The sequence below is a fragment of the Somniosus microcephalus genome, chromosome 1 (genome assembly GCF_052327205.1).
Source record: "Somniosus microcephalus isolate GS21.2 chromosome 1, FLI_Smic_1.0, whole genome shotgun sequence".
Classification (NCBI taxonomy): Eukaryota; Metazoa; Chordata; class Chondrichthyes; order Squaliformes; family Somniosidae; genus Somniosus; species Somniosus microcephalus.
The window spans coordinates 282,179,381-282,201,841 of NC_140987.1; positions in this window are offsets into that span (position 1 = coordinate 282,179,381).

The following is a 22,461-nucleotide window of genomic DNA, read 5'->3' on the forward strand; positions in this document are numbered from 1 at the left end:
CTTGACTGTCTACGGGCGCACCGTATTTCCGTTGCCGGACAGGGCACATGGGTCCTGGTCCCGGCACTTCGGGCGGTGGTCGAGCGTCCTCCTCTGCCTTACAGTCCTCCTTATCTCCCTCCTGCTCTTCCTCATCTACCCAGGCCACTCCCGGAGCTACCAAGCAGACCATCCCTTTGGCCTTAGATAGAGCATCGGTCAAATTCCGGATCTGCTCCTGGCAAGGACTATGATTACCCATATCAAACCCTCCAGTCTGTATGCCACCTGAATATCCTTCAACTGCTCTCCCAGCACCTTTACCTCACTCGACAAGCGAGCGTTCTCCTCCCTAACCACCCTCTTGTTCCCCTTTGCCTCAGTTACCTGGCATTGCAAGAACTCCTTATGGTTACGGAAGGTTTCCTCCTGGCTTATTCTTCCGCTTCTCATCCCTTAGCTCCGTGCATAACCTGCTCCCTACTACAGCCCTTTCGTCTGACTGTGCCTCGGACTCCCTGAGCTCTGCCTCTAACTTAGCAACCTGCTTATCTAGCAGTTGCACTTGTCTTTTTAGACGGACGAGCCATATCGCCTTTTCAAAGCTGCGCCTATGCTCCTTGCCCTCTGTCCATTCTGCCGCTGTATCCACCAGACGCTCAGCACGCAACAAGCCTAGCACCCACTTCTTAATGATGTTAACCTTCTTAAACACATATGAAGAAATCCTTTCCTCCATTTGGCAGTCAACAGGGGAGGCACCGCAGGCTTTCGCGGACAGGCTTTGGCCCGTCTACCGGAGTGCCTGTGCGGGAGTTCCCAACCGGGCACAGCTGCAGGGGGAGCCTAGGGCTCATTGGCTGAGGATCCTGGTGGCGAACAGCCTGCCCAGGATCAAGGCCAATGCAGAGGGGTGGTTCGATTCCAGGGATCCCCAGACCACAGAAGAGAGTGTGATCCGGCATTTAACTCTCTCTTTTAAGAATGGCAGGGGTGAGGATGACAAACCAAAGGGCAGAGTACATGAGTTAAAGCCTAGTGGAGGCAACGTTAGAAGAGAGTGGCACCAGGAAGGGGGTAGCTCAGGGAAGAAGCAGGATTGTTATGGGTGCGGGAGTAAAGAGCACTGGAGGAAAGACTGCCCAGTCTCTGAAAAAAGGAGCGGGAAAGGTGATTCTCCAGCGCCAGTGAAGAAAGCCGCAGCTGTGGCAGGAAGCAGCACTGATCCGTTCGCGGTATTAGTGGCTGCTCTCTGCGCAGTCTTTCCGGCAGGACAGGGTAGGGTGGACGCGGCAGCGGGCAGTGTACTCCCATCTGCCCCGAACAATCCCGACCCATGACTAGGGGCTTCACAGCCCGTTTATCTGTGCCCACTAAGTTATGATGCTTGGAAGAGACTGTGCATGAAAATGGGGGTGGAGAAGGTGCAAGGGACCTATCTGCTGGACACTGGAGCTTCAAGCACCATTGTTGATGCGGATAACCCGACCACATCACCTCTATCGAGCGGGGTCCCATATAACTTAGTAGGGTTCACTGGGAACGAACAGGCTGGGTCTTTCTCCATCCCGCTAGCCGTCGATCTGGGTACACTCCATACGGAGTGGAAATGTGTCCTGATGCGGTGGGAGCGGGAGGGAATAGGCTTTTTGGGGGCAGATTTCATACTGGCCCACAAAATATTGGTGGATTTCCGGAATCACTGTCTTTGGGGGGAAGTATGTACGGGAAAGGAGAAGGAGGTGGTAGTTATACCAGGGAAGGGAATCGTGTGTACGATGAAGCCCAAGGGTAGTTATGACCTTGAACTTTTGGTCATTTCTACCCCGGCAGAGTACATAGCGGATGTGCGAGCCAACCTCGCGGCATTCGCTACACACAAGCACGACTGTGGGAGGGTAATAGGTGTGGAGGTTAGAGTAGAAGGGGACTCCATGGCCCGACCACAGAAACTTCCCCAGAGAGGCAGAGGCGGATTTAGAGATGGCATTGGGATCACTGGTTGAGCAGGGTGTGTTGAGACCCATAGCGACCCAACTGTGCCCCCACCATCGCAGCCGTAGCCGACCTGATCGGGAGTATCCCAGCATCCGCGAAAACATTCACGGTGCTGGACATTTCGAATGGATTCTGGGCTATCCCTCTCAAAAGGGAGGACCAGTATAAGTTCGCATTCACTTTCAAGGGTCAGCAGTACACATGGACCTGCCTTCCCCAAGGATTTCACAACTGTCCTTCTATTTTCCACCAATGTATGGCCAACTGTTTAAAAGGGTTCAGCAGACCGCAACAGCTTGTGCAGTATGTGGACGACCTGCTTCTGTTCTCCAATGAGTGGGAGGAGCATGGCCCCCTGCTGGCTGAGCTGCTGAGTCTGTTCAAGCTGGGTTCAAGGTTAATCCCAAGAAAGCACAGATCAGCCATCAGGGAGTAAAATTCCTCGGGCTGACCGTGCATGCTGGGGAGAGGGCCATCGATGAGGCGAGGAGGAAGGCAGTACAGGAGCTACCTGCCCCGACCACGGTAACGGGGGTAAGATCCTTCCTGGGACTCACAGGGTACTGCAGGGATTTCATAGAGGGCTATGCCGCTACGGCAACTCCTCTACTCCGGCTCCTCCACAAGGGAATGGACTGGGAGTGGGATGAGGACTGCATGGCAGCTTTTAGTCATTTGAAGGGAGATCTGCAGACCGCACCGGCTTTAGGAGCGATTGATGGGGGAAAGGAGTTCTTTTTGGGGGTAGCTGCCACAGGGGACAGTTTGAGCACAGTGCTGCTCCAGGAGCAGCATGGCAAGCTGCCACACATTGGGCCATGAGGAGATCACAAATCTTCACGGGGGCATCCCCGGTAACTCTCTTAACCTATCATACGCCCACTCAGATGCTTCTGGATGGGAGGATAAAGGACGGCACGGTGAACAGTGCACACATTGCTCGCTGGACTTTATTGCTCTCTCAGATGAATTTGAGTGTGAAAGGCCTCTGTGAGCCCCAGCTCGCCGCAAATTTAATCTACCCAGGGGTGGCCCACAAATGTTCTGTTGAAGGGGTGTGGGACGTAGATATAGGGGCCCAGAAATTTGGGTCGGGGGCTTCCCGCGGGTGCAAGCCCCCGATCTGCACTTACCTTGCACGCTGGCCGTTGAGCTCTGGGCCCCTGTGGAATTCCGATCCGGGGCCTGGTCCAGCTGCCGGTGCGCAGTGCTTGCGTATCCCAGGGGCGCAGTTAGTTCGATGCATCCCCTGGGATCACGTGGGCTATGGGGAGCCAATCGTAGCAGGGAATGCTCCATTCATAAATCTGACAGGAAGAGCTGTCAAGACTTATAAATACTACGGCTCCAAAACAGCACTAAATCTTAAAATAAATTTTTTTTAAATCACATTTTTTAAATAAAGTATAAATTACATGAAATAACTATTTTAAACAATAATTAAAATTTTTGAAAAAAATAATTTTATTTTCTAAGGGGGCTAAAAATAAACGTACCTTGCTTTAAAGTATTTAAAAATAATAAACCTGTGGAAAAAATGTTTTAATTTTAATTAATTCACCACTTACCTTGTAAAAAGCAGGCCTTATGCCTGCTTTTTACATTTCTAAATTCTGCAGACTTACCCTCCGGGGCAAACCTGTAAAGAAAACCGAAGTTCGATGCGCACGCGCAGCCTCTCCTGCACACACGTTCGACCTCTGAACCCCTTCGTTCAGAGGAACGGAAGTGCCGGTTTCCCGCGCATGCGCAGTGCATGCAGGAAACCGGCACTTCCATTGGGCTTATGGGTGAGTATCCCGTGCGTACTCACCCGTGGAGACCCGAATTTCTGGGCCAGGGTTTCGGGCTGGGATCCATCCCACGGGCCGTAAGATCTATGTAGTCGGGTCCAGTACAGTGGTGGCCGGGGAGCGACTCACTGGATGCGAGATTTTTGACCCAAAGGCAGGCAATGCCAAGGCCATTAAACTCCCGAGCACCATGAGCGCCCAGCACGCTGAACTGTTGGCGGTGGTGTATATGGTTACCCACCCCGAAGAGTTCCCTACACCCTACACGATTTGCTCGGACAGCATGTTCACTTGCAATTCGTGTACAGAATATTTAGCCATTTGGTCTCATCTGCAGACAGGAAACCCCTAGCAACCAAACCATTGTTGCGACAGATCTTAACATCGATCGGAACCCAGGGGGATTTCTATATCAACAAAGTCAAGGCCCATTCTAGGACAGGGGGGGCACGGTGGCATAGTGGTTAGCACTGTTGCCTCACAGCGCCAGGGACCCGGGTTCAAATCTGGCCTCTGGCGACTGTCTGTGTGGAGTTTGCACATTCTCCCCGTGTTTGCGTGGGTTTACTCCGGGTGCTCCGGTTTCCTCCCACAGTCCAAAGATGTGCAGGTTAGGTTGATTTGGCTATGATAAATTGACCCTTAGTGTTAGGGGATTAAATACATGGGGTTACAGGGATAGGGTGGGATATGTGTCAGTGCAGGCTCGATGGGCCGAAATGGCCTCTATCTGCACTGTAGATTCTGTGATTCTGTGACAGAACCCCGTGAGGAGGGCAATCAGCAGGCCGACGTGATGGCCAAAAAGGGTGCTTAAATGGGCACGTTTTGGGATCCATATGGGTCGAGACTGGTAGGAGCGATCAGAGACAGAGGTGGGACCCAAGGGAGTGCAGGGGTAGCATTGGCCCCAGACCTAAAGATGGTCCAGGCACGGGATCCTGCCCTAAAGACTGTTCTGGAAATGCTGGCTAAGGGAGATAAGGTAGAGGGTCCATACGGAGTGGCAGGTATTACGGTAAAGGAATAGGCCTTCCCATGCTGAATAGCCACAGCTTTGGGGACCGCAAGAATTCTAGTGAGAGAAGTGTTCTCTAGGTGGGGGCTACCACAGTATGTGGAGCCCGACCAGGGGAGTCACTTCACAGGGGCAGTCATGCAGGCGACTCTGAAGATGCTAGGTGTAGAGGGTAAATGGCACGTTGCACACAACCCGCAGTCATCGGGGATTGCGGAGCGAATGAATAGGACCATCAAGGAAAGATTATGGAAGGAGATGGGAGACTCGCCTAGAAAATGGGCGGAGGTCTTGCCGTTAGTTCTGATGGGAGTCCGAGCCAACCCGTCTAGAAGCACAGGGTATTCCCCGCATGAGCTCGTGACCGGTAGGGTCATGGGAACACCCAGCCATGTACTGGCCCCCGCGGTTCTCACGGAAGGTCAGTTGAGAGAGGTGAACCGGGACAGGTTTGTTAAGAATTTGCTTGAGCATCTCAGGCAGATCCATTGGCAGGCTGCCAGTAACATGGGGAAGCAACATCGTAGAAATCGTTTCTTGCTTGAGCCTCAGAGGCACCACGAGTGGAAGGTCAGAGATCAAGTAATGGTTAGAAACTTCGCCAGGGTAGGGACTTTTGAACCGCTATACATGGGACCGTACAGTATCGTGGATAGGGCGAGTCCAATGGTATAGGCGGTCAAAATGCCCCGACGCATTAAGTGGTTCCATATCAATCAGTGCAAGCTTTTTAACCCTGGGGAAAGAGCTGATAAGAGGAGGAAACAGCAGGGAGTGGTGAGCTGCGCTACAGGTGTGGGTCTCCAGCCCCTAATCTGGAACTGTGAGGAGCACACAGTGGGACCAGTCGTTCCGCCTGTGGGGGCAGGAGTGAGAAGGAGTGCCAGGACCCCACAGCCGAGGGTGCCGTGGACACCTCCTTACACACCGGTGAACGAAGGAAGCCGGAGTCGTAAGAGGCCCAGGGTCGAGGAGACCTAGTGTGGCCACCCGGAAACGGGTGGCACTGTACATAATTTATTTCTCTCCTGTCTGTTGCCTTAGCTTGTCTGTATAGGTTGAATTTTAATCATGTGCAGCTGCGTCTGGAAAGGTGAGGCATCACCCAAGGACAACATTGCATTCTGTGTGTTTTCAGGGAACGCCTAAGCCAGCACGAGTCACAGGGGCGACACCGAGGAATCGGTTATCTTCGGCTGCACTGGCGAAAATGGACCGACCGTGACCACAGGAGGTGGCTCAAAGGATGAGACGAGCATCTATCTCCACAAGGGAAGATGGCCTGGATGGCTGGGGTCAAATTCCACCCGGTATTCCAGCCATGTCAAGTTCACCTATGGTGAAGCATCCATCTCATGCCCGAGAATAGGGGTTACCACCTCCCGGGTTAGGGTAACAGAGGGTAAACGGGTGTGCCTTAGCTGTAGGGGACACATTCCACTGGGAAGGTGGTGGTGGCTCAGGAAACTGAGCATGGATACAGGGGACCAGACAGCTGACTGGGAAAGACTAAGTAATGACACGTACCGGACGATCACGGGTACTCAGGGAGGAGTGAATGTGTGTTGGGATAAGTGGTGGGAATCCGAGGAAGGGATTTATGTGTGTATGTGTGGGTCGGAAAAGATCTGTCCAGCGGGTGTGTCAATTGCGTTTAGCAGGCGATGGCAGGATGCCGGGGGTGGAATTGGTTGAGATCGGAGTGTGGACTCCTGTGTGATCCCAAAACCCCCAAACACCATCAACGCCACAGAGCTCATCTCATACACCAGGAAGCCCCCGCCCAGAGCCCCGACGGTACAGACGACTGTAGATGGGTGTCCCACCACCACCAGGGGTCCAGGGAATGGGTTGGTGCTAATCCCTACTGACACAGTGCTGTTTCAGAACATGCACTACGCCGTGGCATCCGTGATCCTGAACCTGACTGAAGTTCATCTGCCTGTGTGGTGTCCAAGGAAGACGGAGAAGCTTTATGAAGCTCTGTTAAAAGTGATGTTTCAGGAATTTTATGAACTGGACTATGGAAATGTAGAGAAAGAACAGCTTTAAAATCTGAATGTTGGGGATAGTGTGGGGTCCGGGAGGCAGAGAAGAGGGACCTGGAACGATGTAGCCACAGCGTTCAGTACAGGAACGGGTATTATTAATAGCAGTGGATGATGCACATCTCTAGATGCAGATCACTGAGTTAAAGAACCAACTGCATAAGATTCTAGGGGAAGAGAATACAGTGGTGGGTTCAGAGCTTCATGAGGACCAGGCAATGACCGTTCATTTATAGGAGGTCATTGCGGAGCTGGAGAGGCACGCTAAAACTTTTAATGATTTGATACGGGAGGACAGGAACGCCTCGGAGCAGGCTACACAGAATGAGGTGTGTGTGTTGTATGGAGCATGGTTGCTGGGTGAGGGCCGCAGTAACCTGGAGGACCTGAGGCAAGGTCGCGTCCCTTCATGGTTAAGCAACAAGCATCTCGCCGCGCTGCACCTGTATAACAATTCGTTGAGCCCGTGCCAGCTTTGTTTAGCCTCTGAAGCCTACCCTGTCCCTGTAGATTGCGGGCGGTCCAACCATACTATGTGGAGCATTTCGGGTACCTGATTCCTTTTCTGCCAGAACACATCACTGAGTTAATAAAAACCATTGAGCTCTCCCAGAAACGTTTTTACACTTTAGGGCAAAAGACAGTAGAAGTGGGGGAGGAGATCAAGGGGATTGTCTTGCCACCATGGTGGGACATCAGTCTGAGTATAGAGATTCCTCCGTGGATCCGCATCTGTTCCCATGCATTAGTTATCATAAAATTATTGCTTGTAAGCTACTTGTTTTACACCAGCTGCAGGCGATGGAGCCAGATGCTCCAAGCGCCGTGGCAAGGGGTGTTAGATCGATCCGGAAAGGTGTAATTCGATTTGTGTTGATGATGGTTTCTTCCTGCAAAACTTGTAATGTACCAAAGTTCTGTAAGCAAGTGTATTGTATTCTGGTTATAGTTTTGCACTCTGTATTGTGCAATGTCGCTGTTGCATTTTTGTAATGCGTTACCACCATTAACAACCCTCTGCGTGAAAACAATTCTCCTCATTCCCCTCTAGTTCTTTTAGCAACCATTTAACACTAAATAACACCACAATATACCAAGTCCCACAACCATATCTAAAAATCACTTAAGCCTTCAAGTAAACTACTTTTGACCAGAACCCGATTGTGTGATGTGTGCGGTGACTTTTTGGGAACATCCTGTGGATCTTATTAATGTTCTGTATTTTGACTTGAAGTTTGTCGGTGGGAATTGGAACTCAGCCGTTTGAATGTGTTAATAAGCCGTTTCGCTGAAATTTTGACTCGGTAGAAGGGAACTATGACACGCAGTAAGGGGTACAGTTCTGGGGTTTAAAATGTAAAATCAGGGAAACAGCTTCACTTGTGGGAGACTTTGGCCTTTGCTCTCTCATCGTGTGATGCTTTGTAGAAAGAAAAGCATCAAACGGGGGACTGAAGAGATCGCAAAGTCTCTGTTTGAAGAATGGATTCAGTCGAGAATATTTTTGTGGACTTTATGGGCTGAGGGTTTTTTCCCTGTGGTGGGATCGCCCTGTGCAAATGCATGGGGGACTGGTTTGTTAAAACTCCAGAGAACACATGGCAGTTGGCTGTGACAAAAGAACTGACAGTCATCCAGAATGTATGGGTTCGCCCGACAGTCCTGGAAAAAGGAAGGGGGCCATTGAACTTGAAGCCACTCTAATATGCAAAGCACTTCTCACCTCCATCTCAGAAGAGAAGCAGAACAATGAACCCACTGGCCTCAGCCAGCCGAAAGGGAGCCAGTTTTTTTCCCAACACAAAGACCGAAAGTTATGTCCCAGACTTAGGGCCATTAATCCAATACGCATGGGTCCGATGATGACCCATCACTGATTAAGCACCGGAGTGCACAGAAGAAAAAGGATTTTAAAGATTGGTGGGAAAAGATAGAGGTAGCCAGACCACTATAAAGATAGATTCTTTTCCACCATTCTCTCTCTCTCTCTCGCTCCCTGCTATGTTAGACCAAATAAATATCAGTTTGATTTTTCACCAAAGCATTCCTGTCCATGACTTACTTCATTTACACTCTGAATAATAATTCCTGGGTATAGAACTTTCGTAAGTCGGGGGCGATTCGAACCGTCCATCTAGCAATTGGGCTGGGATCAAAAACCGCTTACATCTCCAACCTTCCTTTCCCCTCCAAAGTCCTTGAATGAATTGTTGCCTCCCAAATCCATGCATACTTTCCCTAAATTCCATGTTTAACCTCTCTAATCAGGTTTTTGCTGCTGCCATAACACCAAAATGGCTTTAATCAAAGTTACACATGACATCCTCTGTGACTGTGGTGCTTTTTTACTCATCATTTTCCTCTCTGCAACCTTTGACACGGTCAACCAGACAATCCTCCTCCAACGCCTCTCCTCCATTGCCCAGCTCAGTGGAACTGCCCTCGCTTGGTTCCATTCTTACCTAGCCAATCATAGCCAGAGCATCTCAAGCAATGGCTCTGCCCCCTGCTCCCACAATATTACCTCTAGAGTCCCCCATGGATCTATCCTTGGCCCCCCTCTTCTTCCCCATCTACATGCTGCACCTTGACAACATCTTCCACAAACATGGTCAGCTTCCACATGTATGCTGACAACATCCTGCTCTACTTCTCCACCACTTCTCACGACCTCTCCACTGGCTCTCTGTGTTAGACTGCTTGCATGACATCCAGTCCTGGATGAGCTGCAATTTTCTCCAGTTAAACATTGGGAATACCAAAGCCATTGACTTCCGCCCCCGCCACAAACTCTGCACCCTCACCACTGCTTCCAACCCCCTTCCTGGCCAGTGTCTCAGGTTGAACGAGACTGTTCAATGCCTTGGTGTTCTATTTAACCCCAAATCCTCTCCATCACAAAGACAGCTTACTTCCGCCTCTGTAAGTAATAACCCCGCCTCAGTTCGTCTGCTACTGAGACCCTCATCCATGCCTTCTTCATTTCCAAACATGATTATTCTAAATCTCACCTTGCTAGCCTCCCACCATCCTGTAAACTAAAGTTCATCCAAAACTCTGCTGCCCATATCATATCCCACACCATGTCCTGCTCACCCATCACCCTTTTCTTGCTGACCTACATGGGCTCCTTGTCCCCCAAATCCTCAATTTTAAAATTTCTCACCTTCATTTTACAACCCTTCATTGGCTTGCCCCTCCCAAGCTTTGTAACCTTGTCTAGCTCTACAACCCGACCCCCAAACTCTCCCTTGCTCCAGCTCTGGCCCCTTGGCCCCTTCTCTTCAGCCCACCATTAGCCTTCAGCCATTGGGGCCCGCGCTCTTGAATCCCTGCCCTAAACCCCCCGCCTCACCATCTCCCTCTCTTCCTTTTAAGACCCTCCTTAAAACTAATTTCTTGTGAGGCACCCTGGGCTGTTTTTCTATGTTAAAAGCACTATATAAATGCAAGTTGTTGCTGTTAGTGGATGGGTTACAGAATGGGGTTTGGATTTTAACATAGGTATTTACTGTATAAACAATGCACATTGTAAAGGAAATATAAAACGTGTACATAATGAAGGGATTGTCATCAGCAAAGGTGTAAAAGGGAATGTGTTTGGTGTTAACGACAGAAAATGCTGGAAAAACTCAGCAGGCCAGGCAACATCCGTGGAGAGAAATTAGAGTCAACATTTCGGGTGAACCCTTTGTCAAGATTTGTGTTTGGTGTTGATTGACTGGATACTTTCAGAGAATGATCAGTAACAGAAGCTAATCGTATTACTGGATTACATCTCAAGAGTATTTGAATAAAACTTTACATAGATCATTGGCCAGGGAACATTTGGCATATTCTGTAGTTTTTTGCCAACTTGTCTTGAGTGGGGTCAGTTTCATTACCCAAGAACAGCTGACAATGTGAAACCGCCATCTGCCCCTGATTGTAATGCTTGTTACTTCATAGAAGTACTCTTTTTGCTTCAATACGATTAACTTATTTACACAGGAGCTATCGAAATCACTCTAGCGTAAGTTGTGAGGAGGATGCAAAGAGGCTTCAAGGGAATATAGACAGGCTAAGTGAGTGGGCAAGAACATGGCAAATGGAATATAATGTGGAAAAATGTGAAGTTATCCACTTTGGTAGGAAAAATGGAAAAGCAGGGTATTTTTTAAATGGTGAGAGATTGGGAAATGTTGGTTTTCAGAGCTACCTGGGTGTCCTTGTTCATGAATCACTGAAAGTTAACATGCAGGTGCAGCAAGCAATTAAGAAAGCAAATGGTATGTTGGCCTTTATTACAAGAGGATTTGAGTATAAGAGTAAAGGGCCTAGAAATTCACTTTGGGGCGGCCAGCTTGCTCGCGCCCAAAAGTTAGCGCTGGGCGGGGAGCCATTAGCGATCGTCAGATATTCAGTGTTTGCACCCCAATTCAGAACCGGGCGCTATACCAGGGTGTGCCCGCCTCCGCTTGGGGCGCTGACACTGAATTTCAGCGCTCTTGGCGCCGCTGTGCCAGCCGCTGCGGAGCGGCAGGCTGCGGTACTGCAGGCCTCCTCCTTCTCTTAAGGGGGAGCTGCCTGCAACGGGGAGATCGCCGCTGGAGAGTGCCGGCAAATGAGCCCGGCACCACGGAGAAGTGCCGGGTTCGTGGAAAGCAGCCGGCAATGCCGCGGGGGGGGCGGTGGAGGAGGCCGGGGAAGGAGGTGCGGGCAGGCGGCCGCCGAAAAAGCGGCCGGCCGCACCTTCCCCTTTAAAGCGCCCCACTAAGGCTACAGCACGGCCCCATTTTCTGGTCGCTGTTTGCGGCCGCTTCGGAGGAGGCGGCCGCTACTAAATATGGGGATCGGGCTGGTTTCGGGGCGGAATCGGGGCACTGCGCACACCGATGACGTCATCGTTGCCGGCGCAGCGCTAACGGCTACCGCCGCCAATACCGCTGCGCTGAATATCAGCGCAAACTCATTTTTGGTGCAGAAGCCCTCTTTAGGCGGTAACTGGCCGCAAAGCTGGCAGCGCCTTAATAAATTTCTAGGCCAAGATGTCTTACTGCAATTATATAGGGCCCTAGTGAGACCACACCTAGAGTATTGTGTACAGTTTTGGTCTCCTTACCTAAGGAAGGACATACTTGCCATAGAGGGAGTGCAACAAAAGTTCACCAGACTGATTCCTGGGATGAGGGGGATTGTCCTATGAGGAGAGATTTAAGTAGACTAGGCCTATATTCTCTGGAGTTTAGAAGAATGAGGAGTGATCTCATTGAAACATACAAAATTCTTACAGGGCTCGACAGTGTAGATGCAGGGAGGATGTTTCCCCTTGCTGGGGAGCCTAGAACCAGGGGTCACAGTCTCAGAATAAGGGGTCGGCCATTTAGGACTGAGATGAGGAGAAATTTCTTCACTCTGAGGATTGTGAATCTTTGGAATTCTCTACCCCAGAGGGCTGTGGAAGCTCAGTGTTGAGTATATTCAAGACAGAGATCAATAGATTTTTGGATATTAAGGGAATCAAGGGATATGGGGACAGTGTAGGAAAGTGGAATTGAGGTAGAATCAGCCATGATCTTATTGAATGGTGGAGTAGGCTCAAAGGGCCGAATGGCCTACTAATGCTGCTATTTCTTATGTTCTTATGAACAGCAAAGGACAGTGGATGTCCAAAGAAACTTGGGAGTTCAGGTACATAGATCATTAAAATGTCATGAACAGGTACAGAAAATAATCAAAAAGGCTAATGGAATGCTGGCCTTTATATCTAGAGGACTAGAATACAAGAGGGTAGAAGTTATGCTGCAGCTATACAAAACCCTGGTTAGATCACACCTGGAGTACTGTGAGCAGTTCGGGGCACCACATCTTAGGAAGGATATACTGTATTGGCCTTGGAGTGAGTGCAGCGTAGGTTTACCAAAATGATACCCGGACACCAAGGGTTAAGTTCCGAGGAGAGATTACACAAATTAGGGTTGTATGCCCTAGAATTTAGAAGGTTAAGGGGTGATCTGATCAAAGTTTACAAGATATTAAGAGGAACAGATAGGGTAGATAGAGAGAAATTATTTCCGCTGGTTGAGGATTCTAGGCCTAGGGGGCATAGTCCAAAAATTAGAGCCAGACCTTTCAGGAGTGAAATTAGGAAATACTTCTACACACAAAGGGTGGTAGAAGTTTGGAAGTCTCTTCCGCAAATGGTAATTGATGCTAGATCAATTGTTAATTTTAAATCTGAGATTGATAGCATTTTGTTAACCAAAAGGAAATGGGCCAAAGGTGGGCATATGGAGTTAGGTCGCAGATCAGCCATGATCTCATTGAATGGTGGAACAGTCTCAAGGGGCTGAATGACCTACTCCTGTTCCTAGGTTCCTAAGAAATGGAAAAGTATCTTCAATATGCCAAAGGTACACATAACTCAAACCTCTTCATATTTGAAACCACAGGGGTTTTGTTTTTAGAATGATCTAACCTGGGATTTGACATGTATGATATTTAAAACATTTTCTCTACAAAGGAAGAGTGCTTGACAACATCTCTTTATTCATTCCAACTGTCAATGCCTGCACTTTAATAACTTCAGACAACAGTGAATAAAGTTACGACTTTAAAAAAACTTAATTATTGAGACAATTAAAATTAAATTTGAAGTCAAGTTAGGTTTAATAATTGCTTAACCATAATTTGTGTAATCTCTCCTCGTAACTTAACCCTTGAAGTCCGGGTATCATTCTGGTAAACCCACGCTGCACTCCCTCCAAGGTCAAAATATCCTTCCTAAGGTGTGGTGCCCAGAACTGCTCACAGTACTCCAGGTGTGGTCTAACCAGGGCTTTGTATAGCTGCAGCATAACCTCTACCCCCTTGTATTCTAGCCCTCTAGTTATAAAGGCCAGCATTGTATTAGCCTTTTGATTATTTTCTGCACCTGTTCATGACATTTTAATGATCTATGTACCTGGAGCCATAAGTCTCTTTGGACCTCCACTGTTTTTAGCTTTTCACTATTTAGAAAGTACCCTGTTCTATCCTTTTTAGGTCCAAAGTGGATGACCTCACATTTGCCTACATTGAAATTCAGTTGCCACAATTTTACCCATTCACTTAACCTATCAATATCCCTTTGTAATTTTATGCTTCCATCTACACGGCCGACAATGCTGCCTATCTTTGTGTTATCGGCAAATTTGGATATTGTAGTAATGTCTAATTCCTATCAAAAGACTGAGGTCGACTCAGGCGCTCAATCAAAAGATGTTTAATGTAAAATTAACTGAGTTTAACAAACAAAAGCACGAGAACTACGAATACAGGTCTAGTCAGTTCAGAGGCTCCACGAGGACTGCTTGGGCGGTCCCGTGGCCGGCATCATGACGTCATCACATTTTTCCCGCTGTTGGGGATCACGTGATGAACGGCGTGACGTCATCGCGTTTGCCCACGCTCTTAAAGGGACCGCACTCTGTACATGCAAACAGTATATACAAAGAAACAGATTCAGGCTGTAGCTAACACATTGTTAAAGGGAATTATATAAAATTGATCCGAGTCCCTTAGTGGCTCTGCCACATGCGCCCCCCCCCCAGAATTGTCTTTAACAGAAAAAGTCAAACGGCGAGGAGGCCTGACAAGCCTGTCAGAGCGACTTCTGTAAACCCGAAGTGGAAGCTGCTGGACGGCGGGCGTGCTGGCGGGTGGTTGCACTTGATCTGGCACAGCGACTGTGGGCAGTCGACCGCGTTTTGGCGGCTGTGCGGTCTCGACAGGGCAGTCAAGGTCCAAGTGTGCCGGCTTCAACCGGTCAACCGAAATGTGGTCCGGTTTACCTCCGATATCCACCGAGAAAGTTTTGTCTCCCGGCTCTAGCACGCGGAAAGGACCAGTGTAAGGGGCCTTGAGCAGATCCTGATGAGCGTCGTGGCGGATGAACACATATTCGGCGTTCTTCAGCTCTGCTGGGACGTGGGAGCTCCGAAAGCCGTGATGCGATGTTGGTACTGGTGCAAAACACCTGGCTGCCTCCTGGTGGCTGAGGAGTTGGTCGGATGCGGACCATGGTTCTGTTGGCGTTGGAAGAAAGTCCCCTGGCACTCGCAGCGGCTGACCATAGACTAGCTCTGCAGAGGACGAGCGAAGATCTTCCTTGGGTGCCGTGCGAAGACCCAACAGGACCCACGGTAGCGTGTCTGCCCATCCAGCGCCTTGGAGGCTGGCTAGCGACCTGTGAAATCGTTTGCACAGGCCGTTCGCCCGTGGATGGTAGGCTGTGGTGCGATGTAGCTTGATGCAGAGCCCCTGAGCCACTGCATTCCAGAGCTCAGAGGTAAACTGTGGTCCACGGTCAGAAGAGATGTCCGTGGGTACCCCGAAACGGGCGACCCAAGAGGAGATGAACGCCCTGGCTATGTCTGCCGAAGTGGTGGATGACAAGGGAACTGCCTCTGGCCATCTAGTGGTGCGGTCTACCATCGTTAGGATATGTGTAAACCCATGGGAAGGTGGAAGTGGCCCCACCAGGTCCACATGCACGCGGTCGAACCGTCGTTCCAGAACTGCAAAGTTGGCCAATGGAGCTTTGACGTGGCGCTGCACCTTGGCCTTTTGGCAGACCACGCAGGTGTTGGCCCAGTCATGGACATCCATATGCATGCTCCGCCAAACGAACTTGGACGACATCAGCCTTTGTGAGGCCTTCATTCCAGGGTGTGACAACCCATGTATGGCGTCAAACACTTTGCGGCGCCAGGCGACCGGCATGATAGGGCGAGGATCTCCTACGGAGACGTCACAAAGTAGCGTGGTGCCTGCGGCATGGAATTTGACATCGGCCACTTGGAGGCTAGAGGGGCTGGTTCGGTAAGCCTGCACCTCTGGATCCGAGGCTTGATCTGCGGCCATGAGGGCATAGTCGATGCCAAGCTGGGCCGCATGAACGGTCGCGTGGGAGAGGCAATCTGCCACCAGGTTGTCTTTACCGGCCACGTGCTGAATGTCTGTAGTGAATTCCGAGATAAACGTTAGCTGACGTTGTTGTCGGGCTGACCACGGTTCGGCGGTCTTGGCCATAGCGAAAGTTAGTGGCTTATGGTCCACAAAAGCAGTGAAAGGACATCCTTCCAACAAAAACGGGAAATGGCGGATGGCCAGAAAAAGAAACAGCAACTCCCGGTCGAAGGTACTGTACGCTTGCTCGTTCCGCCGTAGTTGACGGCTGAAAAACGCCAGCGGTTGCCACGTTCTGTTTACCCACTGTTCCTGAACTGCGCCGATGGCATAGTCTGACGCGTCGGTGGCTCCTGGCAGCGGGTGCGCCAGCATGGTCGCGTTGGCCAAGGCGCTTTTGGTGTCAGCGAAAGCACGGCCCATGTCGACCGTCCAGCTTACCGGATCCTTGCCAGACTTGCCCTTGAGGGCCTCGTATAGGGGTTGCATGAGCAGTGCTGCTTTAGGCACAAAATGGTGGTAAAAGTTTACCATTCCGAGGAATTCTTGCAGGGCCTTAATATTCTGTGGGCGCGGAAAAGATGTTACCGCCTCCACCTTCATTTGCAAAGGAACTGCCCCTTCCGAGGTGATGCGATGCCCCAGGAAATCAATTCGTTGCAGGCCGAACTGGCACTTGGCCGGGTTGATGATCAGGCCGTGTTGGCTGAGGCGCCGGAAAAGGGTGCGTAAATGACAGATGTGCTGCTCCTTGTTAGGGCTGGCGATGAGAATATCGTCCAAGTAGACAATATGAACTGGAGGTCCCGAAGTATGGAGTCCATCAGGCGCTGGAAAGCCTGGGCAGCGTTCTTCAGTCCAAACGGCATCCACAGAAATTCGAAAAGGCCGAATGGGGTGATGACTGCAGTCTTCCGGACATCTTGCGGGTGCACCGGGACCTGGTGGTAGCCACGGACAAGGTTGACTTTGGAAGAAATGGTATTTCCTGCCAAATGGGCAGAGAAATCCTGGATATGAGGGATCGGGTACCGATCAAGAGTAGTGGCGTCGTTTAGGCGTCGGTAGTCGCCGCATGGCCGCCATCCACCGCCAAGCTTCGGGACAATGTGGAGAGGCGAAGACCAGGGACTATTCGACCGGCGAATAATCCCTAAGCATTCCATTGTGGCGAACTCCGCTCGCGGCCACGAGCTTGCCAGGTTCGAGGCATCGGGCCCATGTGTAGACCGGGGGGCCAGTAGTGGTGATGTGGTGTTCGACTCCATGTTTCGTGGCCATGGAGGAGAAGGTGGGTCTAGTCAGGTCTGGGAATTCACCTAGCAGGCAAGTGAACTCATCCGGAGTCGGGAAAGCACACGAGACGGTGTGCGACATGGCGTTACTGCGGTGGCAAGGGAGAGAGTGAAACGTGGCCGCATTGATTAACTGTCGGTTCCTTACATCGACAAGAAATCCGCACCGAGGATGGCTTGAGAGACCTTGGCCGTAACAAAGTCCCAGTAAAACCGCTGGCCGCCAAAGCACACCTGGACCCACCGTATGCCGAAGGTCCGAATAGCCCCGCCATTAGCCGCCACGAGGGAGAGGCTGTGCCTCCCAGCCTGTACATCCAGAGCTGACGCGGGTAGGATGCTACACTGCACCCTGGAATCACATAGGAATCGCCGATCGGAGAGGGAGTCAGTGATAAACAGGAGCTTGCCTGAATTTCCGATTGCCATCGCAGCCGCGGGGCACCCGTTAGACCCGTTCCTCTTTTGGCAGAGTTGCTGTTGTTGTTTTTTGTTTTGGGCGAGGAGCTGCAGGGAGGGCGGCAACATCTTGCTTTCGCGCCAAAACGGACGGCGTCTGTGGGGGGTGGGCGCCTCGTGGCAGCGCAGTACTGCTGCGTCACTGCGAAAATCTTGTCTGCTTCGGCAGCAAGTGCTGCACAGTCTGTGACTTCGGACCTGGCCAGGGCAGCTTGTGCTTGTTCCGGTAACTGACTGAGGAATAGCTCCCTAAAGAGGAAGCATTCCGGTTCGGAGCCAAGGAGCGTGAGCATTTGGCTCATGAGCTCAGACGGCTTGGCGTCCCCGAGGCCGGGCATAGCGAGCAGTCGGCGGGCGCGCTCCGACTTCGTGAGCCCGAAGACCTGTAACAACCGCGCCTTGAGTGTTTCATACTTGCGGTCGTCCGGGGGGTTCTCAAGCAGGCTGACGATCCACGAGGCGGTGGAGCCGCCAAGTGCGGAGACCACGTAGAAGTAATGGGTCTGATCCGCAACGATGTTCCGTAGTGCAAAATGGGCTTCAACCTGGATGAACCACGAGGTCGCTTGTTGCTCCCAGAATTGCGATAGCTGCAATGTAACGGCGTTTGTTTCCGTGCTTCGTTCCTTCTGCGAAAACCATTCGTAAAAGTCGGGGTCACCAATGTAGGAATGTCTAATTCCTATCAAAAGACTGAGGTCGACTCAGGCGCTCAATCAAAAGATGTTTAATGTAAAACTAACTGAGTTTAACAAACAAAAGCACGAGAACTACGAATACAGGTCAAGTCAGTTCGGAGGCTCCACGAGGACTGCTTAGGTGGTCCCGTGGCCGGCGTCATGATGTCATCACGTTTTTCCCACCGTTGGGGATCACGTGATGAACGGCGTGACGTCATCGCGTTTGCCCGCGCTCTTAAAGGGACCGCGCTCTGTACATGCAAACAGTATATACAAAGATACAGATTCAGGCTGTAGCTAACACATTGTTAAAGGGAATTATATACAGTTGATCCGAGTCCCTTAGTGGCTCTGCCACAATATATTACTTTCTATGCCATCATCTAAGTCGTTAATAAATACTGTGAATAGTTGAGGCCCCAACACAGATCTCTGTGGGACACATTCTGGTGCAATCAGTGGGAAGCTGCTGGAACAGCTCTCTAGCCAATCTCTTGGCTCTGCTTGACCCAGTGTCACTTTTAAGCAGCATAATTGCTGTAGAATATCCTGTCCCATACATTTAACCATTTACCTCCTGGAGAATGCTTGTTGTCATGGAGATTGGAGCAGCTGGGAAGTTGGAATGATCTGGAAGAGCTATGGATTTCTTTATGACTCCTGCCAATTTGAGTACCTACCCATTATCCCTACTCTCTGTCTCCTGCCGCTCAGCCAATTTCCTAACTAGGTCAATAATTTGCCTTCAATTCCATGGGCTTCTACCTTAGTTAACATTCTCTTATTGTGGGACTTTATCAAATGCCTTCTGGAAGTCCATGTAAATAACATCCATAGACATTCCCCTGTCCACTACTTTAGTCACCTCCTCAAAAAATTCAATCAGGTTTGTCAGGCCTGACCTACCTTTCACAAATCCATGCTGGCTCTCTCTGATCAACTGAAAATTTTCGAGGTCTTCAGTCACCCTAGCCTTAATTATAGACTCTAGTATTTTCCTGACAACAGATGTTAGGCTAACTGGTCTATAATTCCCTGGTTTCCCTCTCTTGCCATTCTTAAATAGCGGAGTGACATGCGCAATTTTCCAATCTAAAAGAGCAGTTCCTGAATCGAGACAACTTTGGAAGATTATAGCTAGGGCCAATGTATGAAACTAATTACTTCAGCACAGACATTAATGGAGCCTAAGATCACACTCATTATCAAACTATGAAGTGCATTTGTTTACCTTCTATTAGAGCTCCTTACTTTGCTTTTAATAAAAGATAAAATTAGAAGGAGGTTTTGTTGACAACTTCCAATGCACAAGTTCTTCCTATGATAGATAATCAGTGATGAAGTAAGGCGTACAGATTTACTAGGCAGCTTGGTGATCTTTGCAACAAAGAGAATAGTGACTGGGTTAAACTATATGGCCAGACTTTCTGCTTTGGCTAATACCTGGGGTAAAGTTGGCTTGGTAGGTTTTATGCACTGCCCAACTTCCTCCTGCTGGCCCTAGCAAATTTCCCGGGGTTCGAATCAATAGCATGTTTTTGGTGGGCCATGGAGAGTGGGTGGAAAATAGTAATTGCAGATCTTGGACAGCTACTGCAGCAGAACAGGGCCATCTGTCTGTGGAGCAGTATTGCCAGAAGGCCATGTTTAGAAAAAAAATTACATTTCATGGAGCACAGATTGAATCGATCACCATGCAATTAATTCCACTCTGGACAGGGGATTTTAATTAATAAAGCCATCTACTGGCCTTTAGCAATGCTGATTACTAGTAGCATGTTAGTGTCCAGTGTTGCTATGACAGTAATATGGGAACTATGGTGTATGGCATTAGTCTGTCATAATTACCTACTTTGAATGGGCAATGTCTAATGGCCCTTCTGGTGCAATCAGTGGGAAGCTGCTGGAACAGCTCTCGAGCCAATCTCTTGGCTCTGCTTGACCCAGTGTCACTTTTGAAGCAGCATAGTTGCTGTGGAATATCCTGCCCCATACATTTAACCATTGTTACTTTTCACCTCCTGGAGAATGCTTGTTGTCATGGAGATTGGAGCAGCTGGGAAGTTGGAATGATCTGGAAGGGCTATGGATTTCTTTATGACTCCTGTGATGCCACTCTGAGCAAGCAGAGGAACGTGTGGTCCGAGTGACAAGAGAAGGATAAAAAAAAAGGCTTGCCCTTAGCCAAACCAAAATATTCAATTTCTATCCAAGCAGATTTTCTCTCTGCACCACAAGTAATTATTAAAAGCTGTACAAGTCCTGGAGAAAAAAATTCTAACTGGCAGAATACTGATGTTAGCTTTGCTCCATATTTTTCTCTGATGTCTACAAGTTGCTGTGAAAGTATAATGGAACTTGGGTAAAAGTAGAATTAAACATGTTAAAGGCATAAGGGTCAATTAATGTAGCAATTAATGAAGAGGATGCCAGGAGTAGCACCAGGCGTACCTAAAAATGAGGTGCCAACCTGGTGAAGCTACAACACAGGACTACATGCATGCTAAATAGCGGAAGCAGCATGCTATAGACAGAGCTAAGCGATCCCACAATCAACGGATCAAAGCTCTGCAGTCCTGCCACATCCAGTCATGAATGGTGGTGGACAATTAAACAACTAACGGGAGGAGGAGGCTCCATGAACATCCCCATCCTCAATGATGGCAGAGCCCAGCACGCGAGTGCAAAAGGCAAGGCTGAAGCGTTCACAACCATCTTCAGCCAGAAGTGCCGAGTGGATGATCCATCTCAGCCTCCACTTGAGGTCCTCACCATCACAGATGCTAGTCTTGAGCCAAGTTCATTCACTTCACGTGATATCAAGAAACAGCTGAGTGTGCTGAATACAGCAAAGGCTATGGGCCCCGGCAACATCCCGGCTGTCGTGCTGAAGACATGTGCCCCAGAACTAGCTGCACCTCTAGCCAAGCTGTTCCAGTACAGCTACAACACTGCCATCTAACCGACAAAGTGGAAAATTGCCCCGGTATCTCTGTCCACAAAAAGCACGATAAATCCAATCCAGCTAATTACTGCCCCATCAGACTTTTTTTTAAATTTGTTTTTATGGGATGCGGGCATCACTGGCAAAGCCAGCATTTATTGCCCATCCCTAATTGTCCTTGAGAAGGTGGTGGTGAGCCACCTTCTTGTACCGCTGCAGTCCGTGTGGTGAAGATACTCCCATACTGCTGTCAGGGAGTGAGTGCCAGGAGTTTGACCCAGCGACAATGAAGGAACGGCGATATATTTCCAAGTCAGATGGTGTGTGGCTTGGAGATGAACTTGGGTGTTCCCATGCCCCTGCTGCCCTGGTCCTTCTAAGTGGTAGAGGTCACAGGTTTGGGAGGTGCTATTGATGAAGCCTTGACGAGTTGTTGCAGCAAGGTACCTGACCTGATGCACATCCATATTGGACAATTACGAGCACACAGCATGCAATTTTCTTTTCTTAGTAGTAATCCCGAGAAAGGAAGGGAAGGGGACCCTCTACACCATGAAGCCCAAAGAGGATTATAACCTCGGGCTCATGGTCAGCAACACGCCACTGGAGTTCCAGGCATTTGTGCAGGCCCACTTGGCCACATTTGCCACTCAAAAGCACGACTGCAGGAGGGTCACAGGGTTTGAGGTCAGCGTAGACGGGGACCCCATGGCTCGACCACAGAAACAGTATAACTTCCCCAGGGAAGCAGAACCGGACATGGAAGCAGCCATGTCCTCGTTAGTGCAGCAGGGAGTTCTGAGACCGATAGCTACCCACGTGAATTCTCCGTTATGGCTGGTCAGAAAGCCGGACAATTCCTGGAGGGCCACGGTGGACTATCGGGTGCTCAATAGCAACATCCCAGCCTGCGCACCCACAGTAGCTGCAGTTGCCAACCTCATCGAGAGTATTCCAGCACCCGCGACCACTTTCACGGTGCTGGATATTTCCAATGGGTTTTGGTTCATCCCTGTAAGGAGGGAGGATCAGTACAAGTTTGCCTTTACGTTTAAAGGGCAACAGTACACGTGGAACTGTTTGCCACAGGGCTTCCACAACAGCCCCAGCATTTTCCATCAGTGTATGGCCAACTGTTTGAAGGATTTTAGCCAGCCCAGACAGTTGGTTCAATATGTGGATGACCTGCTCCTGTTCACTGATTCGAAAGAGGAGCATGACCCGCTATTGGCCGAACTGCTGGAGCTGTTAGGGCAGAAGGGTTTCAAAGTAAATCCCAGGAAAGCGCAGATCAGCCAGCAGGAGGTGAATTCCTCGGT